At 43.3% G+C, this 14,373-nt stretch overlaps 1 protein-coding gene across 4 annotated transcripts in view; it reads left to right on the top strand.

Moving 5' to 3' along the window:
* OSTN (osteocrin) overlaps positions 1-14,373 on the top strand; it is a 58,364-nt gene that overhangs the window by 33,569 nt on the left and 10,422 nt on the right. Inside the window, exon 1 of one of the 4 annotated variants that reach the window (XM_066556744.1) lies at positions 271-420. The exons of 2 other annotated variants lie outside the window; for them this stretch is intronic. The gene's annotated coding sequence lies outside the window, so the exon portion shown is untranslated. Of the gene's footprint in view, positions 1-270; positions 421-11,080; positions 11,158-14,373 lie in introns of those variants that run through there. One more of the 4 variants, XM_066556745.1, reaches the window with a different exon arrangement.

Raw genomic sequence — 14,373 nt, 5'->3', positions numbered from 1 at the left:
AAGCCCTATACAGAATTATGCTATTGGTGGATCTAGCTGCTGGTATTTTGATGCATTATTGTTGCTATTACAGCCATCTGGAGCATGTAAAAGGGATGAAGCTTGTCTTTTAAAAAAAAAAAAAAAAAAAAAAGCATTTAGGACAATTTTCTTAGTTGCCAGCTCTTTGGAGGGCAGTTCCAAAGCAGTTCTTGTTGTTCCCTGAGGGAGAGGAAGGGGCAGGTGACCTGCACTGTGTCTGCTGGGGACTCCTGCAGGGGCAGGGCTGGTTCCACTCCTGGGCTCTCAGAAAGCTGCAGTGCCTGCCTGGGTGCCAGTGCTCAGTGTGTGCATTGCTCCTGCCAGCCCTGGAATCCACCTCTGCCGCTCAGATCTGATGCTGATCCCTCTGCTGGGCTGAGGACTGGCTGTGTGTGGCAGGTAAGGAGCATCCCCTCCCTCCCCTGCCTCCAGAGTAGGTGGGACCTTTGCTGCCCCCGTGGAAGGGGATGTGCTAATGGCTCTGCGTGGAGAAGGAGGATTTTTCCCGGCAGGACTCTTAGGTTTGCTTCCAGCATATGTACAGTTATCATTTATGTCCTTTAAATTCTTTCCTTTACTTAGAAGAGGTCAGTGCATAGAAAGAGAATTTGGATTGTTAGGCTGCTGGCACTGACCTGCATTTTTCACTGTGTGTACTTGGAATCCAATTTGGTGCTTCTCCTCATTTGTTTCCTTTTCCCCTTCCCCTCTTTCTGCTCCCACCTTAAGAAGATGTTGGATTTCCCTTTAAATGATAAACAATTTAAAAATTTAAGAGATTCATTAAATCACTTCTTTAATTTCTCTGGGAATCTTTAGGATTGCACATTTGATCTCTTGAAATGTGAAGAGCCCAGTGAAATAATTGAGGCATATTAGTGCTTCAGTCCTCAGTGTGCTCAGAAGACACCAAATTTCTGTCCTTGCTACTGGAACAAGAGCTTTGAGAATGTGGGATCTAATCCTGTAAGGTGCCATAGCTGTCAGTCTGAGCTGGTCAGTCTGCAGATGGGGAAGCTGCTGATGGGGCTCTGGGAAAGGAGAACTGCTGGCCTTGTAGGTTTGAACCACTGTTAATGTCATGATAAAGGCTACCTTGGTCTATGTGATATTTCTGCTACTTGGAATCAGTGTTTTTCAGGAAGTAGTTTTACTTTAGGTAGGAAAGTTATTTTTTGTTATGAAGAGAGTTGTGACAAGGGAGTCTCTGTGGTGCAGTCCATCAGCATGTTCAGCTCATAGCTGAAAAGCTGAGGTTTGAGCCCCTGCATAGATGGGTTTTCCCTTTCCTCTGCCCCTGTCATGAAGGTTGGAATTAGATCACCTTTGAGGCCCAGTTCAACCCAACCCATTCTATGATTTTGGGCTGCAGGGTTTTGTCCACACAAGGCTGTCTGTTGTAGAGTGGCATCTGTGTTTCTGATGGCAGTTCCCAGTAGAGAGGAGAAAAGGAGCTGCCTCTGTAGCCCCACAGTGATCTCAGGGCTTGGGACTGGGGGGACAGTGGATGCAATGCCATAGGAAATGGCCAGGGATGCCTGTGATGGGATGATAATAAGTTGTGGTTCCTAGGAACCAGTCCTATTTCAGAGCACACAACGGAAATAATTCTGCTTCTGCTGCTGTTTTGCTCTAAAAGAGATATTAATGTAAGAAATAGAGTAATTTAGCAATAACTGTCTGCTCCCAGCTGGCTGTCGTGGCAGCAAAAGCCCCATAACTGAGCCATTCCCTGAGCCAAGGTTATTTCTAAACCACTTTTAGTTCATGGAAAACAATTCGCAAAATTTTGAGTGGTTTGGGAAAAAGAAAAGTCATTTTACAAATCATTGTCTGCTGCAGGAAAAGCAATTGTCATGGACATAAAAACACAATATGGGTGTTTTTAGTATATCAAGTCATGTGACAAATCAGAGAGCTACCAAAGAACATAAGCTGTCAAACAGCTTCTGCTCTGCCTGCATGGTGATTATCCTCTCAGTTTACACAGATCTTTGCACTCCTGTGGTGCTTTAATAACATCACTGTTACCTGCTGACATTTGAATTCTCACAGCACCTACAGTCATCAGTCACTGTCAGCCCTGGGCTGAGCTTTCTCCTCCCTAACCCAACTGTGGGGCTGCACAGCTCAGACAGCTCTTTCTGCTTCCCATGGCCCCAGAAAACAACCTGCAGAGTCTCTGGGTGATGTGCCTGGCTGCCCAGAGGCTGCAGAGCCTGGGCAGGCAGCAGGAGGAGGGAGAGGCTTCATTTCATGAACCCTGGCTGCTCCTCAGGGTGATGCTGCTCACACCGAGTTATTCGGTGGTGGGGAGGGGGGATTCCCCTTTGGTCCATGGAGCTTACAGGATCAGGTGGAAAAAAGAGATGGAGGAAGGGCAGGATTGAGGTGCTTCAGACAGGGACTGTGTGTGATAAATGCCTTGAAGGAAAGGGGTCTGACCTGTTCTCCATTCAGCCTCTGCAGCCAGGCCTTGGCCTTGTTTGTGCTGGTGTCAGTCACAGCGCTGACCTCTGTGCAATGGCAGCATTCTCTGCTATCAAGGTGCTGACTTGAGAGCAGTTATTCCACTGCTAACACCCCTAAATAGAAGCCAGTGCCTTGTCTGGGCTGGGAAGAACCAGGGATGGCTGGGGCTGGCTGGTTTTTCTCCTGTTGGTTGTTTATTTGGTCTACTGAGAACTAAACTCATCTCTCCATGAGTCAGGGAATCAGGCACTCCCTGCTCCTGAGAGCATTGGAGCTCTCCAAGCATTTGGTATGGGCAGGACTGACACCAGTGGTGTGCCCAGGAGTTTCTGTGTGCAGCCAGACATGGCAGCACCCAGGGCAGGGGTTCTGCCCCATGGGATGAGCAGAGATGAGTTATCTGTGGCAGTGTGCCAGGCCTGTCACTCCTTCAGTAGCAGCCTTAGTAGCCTGCCTCACTTTTTTTTGTTTGTTTTGTTTAATATGCTCCTTGTGTTATTTATAATGTAATTTTATTATCTCTTATTTTATCGCAGATTTTGCAAAAAAGATCAGCCACTTCTTCTATGTTTACCTTAAGCACATCTGATGTTCAAAGCTTCCATACTCTCCCAATGCCATTTTTTTCTCATAGACAACCAGGCTTTGCTATGGCAAGGCTGGGCTGTGCGAGTGTAGATGCTTCAAATCCCAGAAGGAGCCTCTTATGATGGAACATCCCAGCTTGTGTTACATGATTTAGTTTAGTACCCAGCTCCAGATCCTCTCTGCCTGGTCACTGCAGTTGTGTGCTTGGTGGCAATGTGCTTGATTTGGGGCTCTGAGAGAGGGATTGGGGTGCTTAGTCAGCATTATCTGTTCCATCTCACTCCTCTGGTTGGTTAGTTCCAAATGTATTTTGGATACCTAATAATTCCAAAATAAATGTCTAGAAGAACATCAGGAAACCCGTTCTAAGTATATAAATGACTGTGTTAATGAGACTGAGCTCCTGTGGCTGAGATTGTAAATCATTTTCAGATGCCATCAGCATTTTTTTTTTGTGCTTTGTCTCTGTCCTCCCGTGACCACTGCTTGGAGAGCTGTGTATACACTCAAAGGAATTGCTTTGAGGGGAGGGCTCAAATATCAAAGTGGAAAAAAAGCATTCAAACTTAAAAGCTGACCATAAAGCCCAGCACATCATTTTCAGGAGCAGAACATTATTGTTACTCTGCTGACAAACTTCTTTTGAGGGCAGCAGCACGGTCCAGCACCGTTTCAGATTTGTCTCGAAGCTGCACATAACCAAAATAAATATATGGTTACATAAGGAACTATATTATATTGCTGCTCCCTGCTTCCAAGTGTAATTGTAAAGTAAGCACAAATGCAGAGTGCCTGCCTTTGTGGAGGTGGAGGGCAAACCTCCTTCCACACACAAATCCATGGATTCACGCCTGGGATTAATTAATGAGGCAAGCAAGTGCAGGGGAGGTGGGTTTGTCCCCTCTTCTAAGGTCCTTGTATCAGATGTGGAGGTCTCCTCTGGAGAAGACAAGGGGCAGGGGGGGAGAGGCACCAAGCAGGCTCCAGAGAGCAGCCACGTTGCAGGGAGGGCAGAGTGTGGCTTTGGGACTTGGCCCAGCTTGGTGTGAGTAACTGAAGCCCAAAGGATTCCACAGCTCACATGAATCTCTGGTGATTTGTGCAGCTGGTTAACATGGTTTACTGTGGCAGTGACTGAAAAATGAACAGGCTGCCCAGAGAGGTTGTGGAGAGCACTGGCAAAAAGTTGCTTTTGTTTACCCTTCTCTGAGGAGGGGTGTTGGACTAATCAATCTCCAGAGGTCCCTGCCAAGCTCCACCATGCTGTGGGTCTGTAACAGAACACAGCTCTCCTGAATCCCAGGGTAATGTTTGAAATGTAATGTTTACTGGATCCTGCTGTATTTTGATTAAATACTGCCAACAGCAGTGTGTGATCAGGCTGCACATGCACAGGTGGTGTGTGCACATGCATGGGTACCTGCAGAGTCCCTCCATATGCAGGCAAACCAGCACATCTAGCCAGCCTGTCAGAAGAAAATGTAAAAGATTGCTAAATTCCAACTAGACAGAATTTCCAGCTGGAAAAAAAAGAGGAAGGATGTGTCTGGGGAAACCTGGCCTTGTGCTGTTCCTGCCTCCAGGATCTTATGTTAAGTCTCTGTACAGAGCAGTTTCTCCTTAATACTCACCTAATCAAAGAGGGCCTTTGCACACCAGGAACAGTAGATTCATCACTTGATTATGTGGTAGGTTACTTACTATTCATGACGCTTTGTATTCTTCTCTTTAAAGCTCCCAAGCTATTCCAGACAGGAAAAAGTAATGAGTGAGTGTGTAGTTGTACAGAAGGGCTTGCTGCTTTTCTCATACAGCACATCCAGCTCATGTGGGCACAGTCAATCCTTGCAGCTGTGCCACTGGTTTAGTTGATGCACATTGCTTGTGAAAAAAATAAGCTGTAACAAGAGTTTAGTCGGGCAGTTCTTTGTACTGCCTTTTACTGTACCTGTGTATTATGGTTCTCTGTGTGTCTCACTCCTCTCTGCATGGCACAATGCAAAATGCCCAAAGGGAAAACGCTGCCAGAGGGGTGAGCTCGGATCCGGAGAGGGAAGGAATAAGGGGGGAGCTGGGCATCGGGGCTCAGTCCTTTGTACCCACAGGAGTACCTGGATCTATTGAGGCCTGCCAGCACCTCCCTCCTGCTGTTGCTGGGGCCCGGGAGGGGCAGCGCGCCCCGCTCAGCGCCCCGCACGGCACGGCCGCCCCTAGAGGGCGGTGACCGCCCGGAGAGCGCTGCGCTGGGCGTCCCGGCTGAGCCGGGAGCTGCGGCTGCCCAGGGAACGCAGGTTGCCCGCAGAAAGGCGCCCAGTCTGGCAGAGTCAGGCCTCTGTCCGGCTGAAGCGGACAAGTAACGTACCAGAATTTGGCTCAGCTGTTAGGACGAATTTACAAACTGTTGTGAGATGGTGAATTCTGAGAAATACCAGAGACCTTCATTTCTGTAATGAAGGTTTGCTATTTCCCTTGTTTGCTGGTTCTCTTGAAAGAACTAATCCATAAGTGCATTTATACTAGAGCAAAGCAGGAAAAAAAATCAAATCAGCCAGCACAAATTGCTCTGAACTCCTGGATTGACACTAACAGCATGCTCTGTTTGGATTCCAGCACAGCATAGTCCCATCCCAGGGGTGGACTTACCAGGAATGAGGGGACAGAACCTTCCTTATTAATGCCATTTGGTACAGGAACTGTTTCCAGGGAGGAACAGCTTCCCAGCCTCACCTTTCACATGACTTCCTTTACTTGCATGTCAGGTAGGAAATGGGTGGTGAGATTTCCTGCAGCATCCTGTGATGCTGTGAGTGGTCCACATGCCTCTGCCCAGCTTCCACACCTCTGCATCTGACTGGAGAAAATCTATCCTTCCTCTTTTTCCCCGATCTGTTGTCATCATTTTACTGGTTAACTGCTTTCTTTGCTTCTTCTGCACCTCTCGTCCTGGTGTCAATAAGCAAAACTCCACCACACTTCTCGGTTCTGCAAGAAAATGATGAAAAGTTGATTGAAATAAAGTTTGAGGTGAGGACAGCTTCAGGGCAGACACATTTTTTTCTTCTTTGAGCACATCTAAACCTGAGCTGCTGCTGCACATCCAGGGCTGTGCTGCATGGCCCCATCTGTAGCTGGCTCTGGAGCTGCAGTGTGTGCTGTGCAGGTGCACACTCTGCTGTCCTGTGCTTTGTGTGCTGTGGCACCAGGGCTCACAGGCCACAAAGAGCTTGCTTCAGTGGCAGGGGCATCAGAACACATCTTGGACAAGGCAGGCAGTGTGAAAACATCAACGCTTTTCCCTCCTAGCACAGACAGATGGGGCTGGTTCCCAGCTTATCTTTATATTTAGCATTGACTCCAAGGAGCATAGTTAGAAGGGACAGAAATACAATCAACTAATTTTCACTTCTGTGTTGCCAGTTGAGTCAGGACCAGGCTGACACTGTCCCAGGACTATTACTGTTTGTTTGGTACATTGAGGTGTGTGTGTGTGTTTTTGTTACCCCTTGTCCATTAGCTCACGGACCACTGTGTCCATAGCACAAAAGGTCCTGTTGCTTTTCTTGGCCATCTTCACTACTCATGTCCATCTTGGGCTGGGAGCCAATGGCATGGGCACCAGAGATAAAACATCTTTTATTTCCAAACACAACCTTCTGCATCAGAGCATGCCTTGCCTTTCAAGAAGCTGTCCTTTTTGGGGACTTGTGCTTTGTTTTTTGAGAGATTTTCATGGATTCATCCATGTCCTGGCCCAGCACCTACCGCAAGCACATAATTCCAGCACAAAGGACTTAAAAATGTACATATATAGAAACTTCTGGTAAGAAGCCTAACATTCCTAAAGAATGTTACTGTCTTCAGTGCTATTTTCTACCTTCACTTTGTGGGTTTTGTTTCTCCAACTCTATCTAGCTGCAAGGATTCATCTTAAATGGAAGTGACACAGCAAAGCCTACTTTGATAGTTTGCAGATTTAAAAATAGCTGTCTTAACATAGGTTTTCCTTCCAAGGTAGAACGTACCTTCTATTGGAAAACATTCATGCACATTGTTAATGCAGGGTCTCTTTTCCATAGTCTGGCTTACAGTGAGTCATCTGCTCTCTGGCTCTCTGTATCAACATGCAAATAGGTGGGAATTGGCTTGATTTCTGAAATTCTCTCTTTTGTATTGACTAAAAATCTGGGGTGGTTATTTTTAAATGTTTCCTATTCTCCAGACAAGATATGAATGTAAATGCAGCAAAAGTAATGTTGGATGTTCTCCCTGTACCAATAATGTAGCTGTAAAATGCTGTGTTTTTATTAATCTGGTGGAATGCTTTTCCTTTTTTAGACTGGTGTCAGAATTGGGCCAATTTTATCTGAAGAGTTTATTGTCTCAAGAAGTAAAAATAAATTGAAGTCACTGTAATTTGGAATATCTCAGTTTTTTATCTCAGAGCTATATGAATCAGTATCAGCTGAGCACCTGGCTCATGAAAATCAGCTCTTTATTTTAAAGAATATAGTTTTTAATTGGAAAAGAAAAAAAAAGCACTTGGATTCTTGCTTAGAATTTTGGGGCAAACCTTGCACATCTGGAAAAATGTCCACTTTTGCTAACTTCAGTGTGGTGTTGTTTTTCCATGTTAAACTGAGAACTGGACTCTTTCTGATGACACACTCAGTGCTTAGTGAAAATATGTATAATATTTATAATCAGAAGTAATCAGAATGCCTCAGGTCACAGGCCTTTACTCCATGCCAGATCAATCAGAAATTCCTGAGGACAGGTCTTTTGCTTTGGCCATGACGCCTGCTGGCCCCTGCACTGTTCATGTTGATTTATGGGGAGTGATGCTGTGTGAGGAACCAGTGCTGCTGGAAAGGGTTGCACCCTCTGGGGAGGCTGGAAGGTGAAATTCCCATGGGACAGCTCAGATCCCAGGGATGTAACAGCACTGCTGCACATTTTAGTGGGAGAAGGGAAGGACTGAAAGTGCAGGAATATCAAGCATTGTGTTCCTGTGCCATTCCCACGCCTTTACAGACAAGGTCTGACAACCCCAAATATAGTTTCCACAGGCATGGGTGCTGAAGAGCCAGATTGCTCAACAATTACACAAGTGAGCCCCTGCTAACTCCTGCTCTCTGAATCAGAACTTGTCTACTTAAGGAAAACAGCCAGCTCAACTGATTTGCAAACCCGTGTTGAAAGATTTACAGAAATTCTTGTGGGACCACGAGGGCAGGAGGGAGGTAAGTTTGTCTTTCTCTTGGATGGTAACAAAAAGAGCTTCCTGTCTTGCGTCCTCACCTCCTCCAATTTTCCTTTTTTTTGTTTTCATAGTTGAGAAACATCACATTATATTTGTTTATTCATTCATTTTTAAGACAACAACGAGTCTTTCCAAACTCTTGGTTGCCCTTGCTTAATTATATTGTAAGTAGAATTAAACCACAGCGTTGCTGAGGATATCTGTTCCTTAGATGCTCTGCCAGCAGAGTAACCACCATATACCTTTTTCATTATCTGGGAAGCTTCCTTGGCAGTCTTCACTAGAAGGTGTCAAAAAAGTGTTAATAAATCACAGTCAATTTAAAGCAGGAAATTAAATGTTAACACTCTAACATGCTATTCATTTTTATTAGTAGTATTTCTTCTTTTGTTTTGTTTGTTTGCTTCTTGCTTGCTTTGTTTATTGGTTGGTTTGTTGGGGTTTCTTTTTCCCCAGAGAAAAAACCCACATGTGTGCTGGCAGAATGTCTTATGCTAAGGTCAGAAGCAGCTCATAGAGATGACAAATTACCTAGATCTGAGTCTTACACACCTCCTAGTTGGAGCTGATGATAATTGTGTGTATCAGCAATAATTTCTGAAATCTTTTAGATTTTGTAGGAAGGACACAATGATAAATTGTCAAATAGAAAATAACTTTTCTTAAAGGAAGACCCTCAGCCTCAGAGTAGGTCTGAAAGTGGCTGGAGCTTTGCTGTAGAATCACTGATCCATGGAGAGGATAAAAGAAAATTTTGATGCCAGTTCTTAGACATCCTCTTGGAGCCAAAGGAGGTGATACTATGGCTGCATTCTCCTGCTGTTTTTTCTGCAGTCCTCCCCCCTCTCCCTCACTCTTGTGAGGTGCTGAGTTGTAGATGGCTGAGTCTCAGCTGTTCTCCAGACTCTCCCCTGTGCTGTGAGACACCAAAACACCTTCACTGCCAGCACTCAGCTCTCTGTCATCAGCTTACTCTCAGTGTCACAGCCCAGCTCTCCTACCAGCCACATCAACACCAAGCATGGTGGCAGAATGGAATCCTGCAGAGATTCTGCTTGAAGATCTTAAGATAGACCCTGTAAGAACTCCCAAGAGGAGTAAATGCCTGTGAGTGCCACCTTGTGTCCTTCCAACAGAAGAAGGAAGAAGAAACTCAGTGCCTGGAACTGCAGTAGCTGGTCAGCAGCACCTTGTGGTCACATGTCACTAAGGTAGCCCATAAACTGATCATACCTCATTGTTAGACTGTCATGATCTTTCTTTTTTTTTTTTTTCCTTGAGATCCTTCTTGCTTGTTTTAGACACGTTGGTCAAGTATCGCTGTGTCCTTGGACTTCCAGCAGCAAACCACCACCTAAAAGCAGTAAAATGGCCTCAGTCCAGGTCTCTTTGTGCAGCAGCATTTCCAGCTGTGTTCCAGCAGTCTGCTGGTGTTTGGCTCAGCTCTTTTGATTCTCTTGCTCCTCCAGTACCGGTGGAGCCCATTTGGACTTCTGCAGCTGCCATCACTGCTCTGTTGAACCCTGCAGTGGGGAAGAGCCTCAACCTGCCTGACCCTGGTGTGGCTGCTCCTGTGGCCAGCTCCTCTGTGTGTTTCTGCAGGATTTCTGCAGATCTGCTCTAGGCCACGTTCCCCTGTTGGCCTGTACTGGGAGATGCTGTAGAAACACAGAACACCTTGGGTTGGAAGGGACCTTAAATATCATCTAGTGCCCTGGGCAGGGACACCTTCCCCTGGCCCAGGGTGCTCAGAGCCCCATCCAGCCTGGCCTGGAACATGTCCAGATATGGGGCAGGAGTCCTTGCTTTGCCTCAATATGACCAAACTCCTGTTTTTCCCTAGTCACTTTGATCAAGACAAATGAAATCAAAGTGTTTGCTTCCTGGCTGGCAATTTTTTCCCACATACTGAAAATTTCCTTTCGCTGTCCATGGCTTGTAGGAACACCTTTTGGCAAGTCAGAGTAAAAACTAATTTCAGAGTACTGTGCCTTTCTATTTAGGGAATAAAATTACTGTGAATTAACTCTTAAGGAGCCTGCACTGGTTAGAATTTTAAACCCCAAACCAGGTTGAAAATGCTCTGAGAATCTATTAAAATCTGAGATTTTTAAAAAGGGGCAAGTCCTCTGGTACTGCCTAGGAAAGATAGACATCTCCACAGCTCATGCTTTACAATTCAATAGCTTAACAGTTCAATAACAGAAATGAAGTGTCTGAAAGACTGAAGGTCTTGTCACTTGCTTTACAAAAGCACAATCATTTTCTAAATGCTTAACTTACAGTGGTGTTTGGTCTACTAAAAATATGGTAATTTCTTTCTGAAGCTAATACAGTCCTTCTGATGTCCCCAAGAAACAAAGTTTAAAAAAACCTCAGTAATGACTCAGGACATTGTGTTTCTGTACTGCAGTTTACAAAAGTGAGAGTTTAGAGGAATGGTGATGCTGCTGAAAATCTTTCTACTCCCCTGACTGTCTGAATCTTGAAATTATATGAAAAAAAAAAGCTGAAAAAAAACCCCAGAACAAACTTCTAGACCTTTAATTATAACCTAATCATTCTGATCACAGCAATAAATATAACAAATGTGTGGCAAGTATGTGTGTGAGAGTGCAGGACAGAGAAAGGTTTAGGGCAAGGATCAGTGGAAAATCTTTAGAAATGATGTAAGAGAAAGCAAAGGCAGTGATTGGAGTTTGTAGCCTACACCAGACACTATAAAAACTCTGAAAGAAAGCTGAACATTAAGGATAAGTTAGGAGGAAGAACATAGCAGGACCATTAAGGTTGGAATTGCTTGCATCCAATGCAAGGTAAGAGGAGTGAGGGCAGAATGTGTTGGGGATGTTTTATGTCTTCTGCTCTTTTTACAGAAGCATTCTTCTCTTCTGTATTTTTCTCTTTTTGATGTTTTCTTTTTTTTTTTTTTTTTTTTTTTAAATTAACAGACATGTAAAAGGTATAAAGATCTGATGGGAAAAGCACAAGTACTTTTTCCAGTACTTTTTACTTTGGAATTAAGACAATAAGGTGCCTATCACCTGGGATTTTTGGTAGTAAAACTGAGCTACAAATATTCAGTGGAAACTTATTTCCTTCAGTTAATCCACCAATATTTAAACAGAATGTGTCAGTGCATTTTGCAGCAGTGACAAATTACTTTTATGCTGTTGCAGTTCTTTGCAGTAAACTGCTGTCTTTTTATATTGTTCTGGATTTTTCTTTTGTGTAAGTTATTGTCAAATGCATATTACTTCTTAAAATAAGCTGAAGAGCTGTGACAGAATAATTCTTTTGCATTGCTAAATATCTTATGTTGTAGACAAGTTTGCTACATCTAATATATTGGAAAACATGAGATAAATTATTTAGGAAAAGTCTTTAATTTATGAATCTGCAAAAGGGTTTTACTATATCCCATATTAGACAAATGTTGATCCAGATTCTGCTGCATTCCTGCAATAATAGAATAACTGCAAAAACATTCCTAGACTAGCACAGTAATTATCATTATCCAGTGATCTGGCTAGTTCAGTTTTGTGCCCCTGTAACTGAAGGCAGACTCTGATTCTGTGATAGTCATTGTAATTTCTCCATTCTGAGTTCAAAACTATTTCACTGGGTTTCTTTTTCCTCCCACACTGAAGTTGTACAAGTAAATACATGCAAATAACGTTTGGTTTAGATGTCCAGAGGCTACAATAAAGTTCAGAATCCACTAATTTTTGAAGCACTAGCGTGCAGTGCCCTTAGCTTTCCTTACTTGGTCTTTCAATTTGCAATGATTGTTCTCTGGTGGGGAGTGCAGAGCTGAAACCTGAGGAGCTGAGAGGACATTTTGTGCCTCTGCCCACTGCTTAACTCAAGAAATTTCTTATTGCATTTATCTGTCTCTGCTCACCTGTATCCAAAATGCAGCTCAACCTATTTTTCCTGTAAAATACTTTGAACATTATGAGGAATAACAGGCAAAACCTCCCAGCTCAAACCAAGCAAAGGTATGGTGTAAATGATGAGAGGACTGCAAAATATATATGACTGGACCAGGCGTTCCTAATTTTTTATAAATACTTGCCAATCTGATTTCAGGAGATTAGGACTTTGTTTTCACTCTTGGAATGAATGACAAGTGCCTCTCTGGGCTTCTTGGATAGCCAATTAAAACACACAGCAGTTGTAAGAGCTCTGTTATTAGACCCTGACAAAGATTGCAAGTGCTTCCAGCTTTCCTTCTCTTCTTACTTAACTCAGAGAGATGGGTTACTCTCTAATTTCCATTTGCAATGCATCTCCCCCAAGACTTTTCTTCTTCAAGTAATACCCTTGATCAGAATGTTTAAGTGTTTTTTGAGTAAAGCAGTATCAGTGTTTGAATCTCGTTACGAAATTCCAATGCCATTCTGGTCTCTGAAAAGCTCATCTTGAGGGATATTTTTATTATTCTTTAAATGGTCTGTTTTTCTATTGATAACCTATTTTGCTAATATACTCTTTATACCTGGTGTGAAGATCTTCTACTTATCTCTTCAATGCTGTTAGGAAAAAAAATTTTCTAATATAGAAAACCACAATCTATTTTTTGATTTTTCCTGATGGAAAGATTTCTTATTTTTGCTTCAAATTCTGAAGATGGCACTCTAACAATGAAAAGTTTTTGGCTCTTGTGGAAAAGGAGGAAGAAAGCTGAATGTTAAACTGGTGGAAATGTTAAGAAAAGTTGGCATGTTTAGTCAGTATATATATATATAAACAGTGTAGGGTTGAGAGTTTGTTGGCAATGAAGAACAGACTAATAATGTTTTGTATTCCTTTGTACATACCAGGAATACTGCAGCTCACTCAATTTTCTTTTGAGGAAAGGTGCAAATAGGTTTTTCCCACTAAGAGATATTTTTTTACACTTCATAGCATCCCTCTTTTTTAATAGCCCCTGAGCTTCTAGATGGGCTTTGTTATTTCTGTTTATCTGTTGCTTCACGGTCTCCTAATTTTATGGTATATGTGTGAGTTTGGGGTTTTTAATTTTTGAAATCTGTTGCTAAAAATGGATTGATTACACAGTGTAATAGAGTAAATGTGTAGCCAGCTTTGCAGGATGTCCAACCTGTGTCCTTCCTGTCCATTCTAAAGAAATTTGTTCTCATTTGTTCTGTATGGCCATTTGGTTTCATGCCCTGTTTTCAAAGGAAGAGATGAGAACCATGACTGTCTTTTCACAAGTGCTTGCCCACCTCTGTCAGTTAATTTGTTCCTGAATCATGCTTGTGTCTGTTCAGCCAAGGTGCCCTGGCATGGCTGTGTTCATTTATGCCCTTCTTGGACTCCTCATGGAAATTAGAGGGTCACCTTTCCATCCTTTCTTCACATGATGCCAGTGCTGCTCCCACAGATGTTGTGTCCTCTGTGGGCAGGGTCCAGGTGAACCCTGCAGTGACTGAAACCATGGCATAAAACTCTGTTTTATCTGAGTACAAGTGGTAGGAACAGCTGTGTGCTCTTGCAACTTCTGAGCCAAAGCACAGCTGTCAAACAGGCAAAGGTGACTCACGTGGTGATATGAGAACATGTCAGGACTGAAACCAGAAATCATGGCACAGGGAATGCAGTTATTGAAGTGAAGGCTTTAGAAATCAATCAACAAATCTTGACTACCTTGAGAAACCTTGAAGGAGCTTCATTTTCAGGAAGTGGAGCATGCTTGGCCTTGAAATACTGTCTGACAAAAAGATTCTTTTGGGACACAAAAATGCCTAGTTATCTCAAAATAACTAATCATAAGCCTCTTGCATAAGTCTATGAATTTCAAGTTCTTTCTGGTTCCCCTAGATGAAACCTACCTGCCTCTATATATCTGTATAGTCATGAAACTGAAAATAGAAGGAAAAATACATTGTAGAAGTTGTCAGTGTCTGTACCATGTAAAACAAAATATATGGCATTGTTTAAAAACCTATGCCTACTCCAGAAAACACATTATTAATAACATAAAGAACCTGACACTGGCAGCTTACATTTCATTTTGTCACTAA

Source organism: Molothrus aeneus, chromosome 10, assembly GCF_037042795.1.
Source record: "Molothrus aeneus isolate 106 chromosome 10, BPBGC_Maene_1.0, whole genome shotgun sequence".
Taxonomy (NCBI): domain Eukaryota; kingdom Metazoa; phylum Chordata; class Aves; order Passeriformes; family Icteridae; genus Molothrus; species Molothrus aeneus.
Note: the sequence above shows the minus strand (reverse complement) of the source record. Positions and strands in the feature narration are given on the sequence as shown.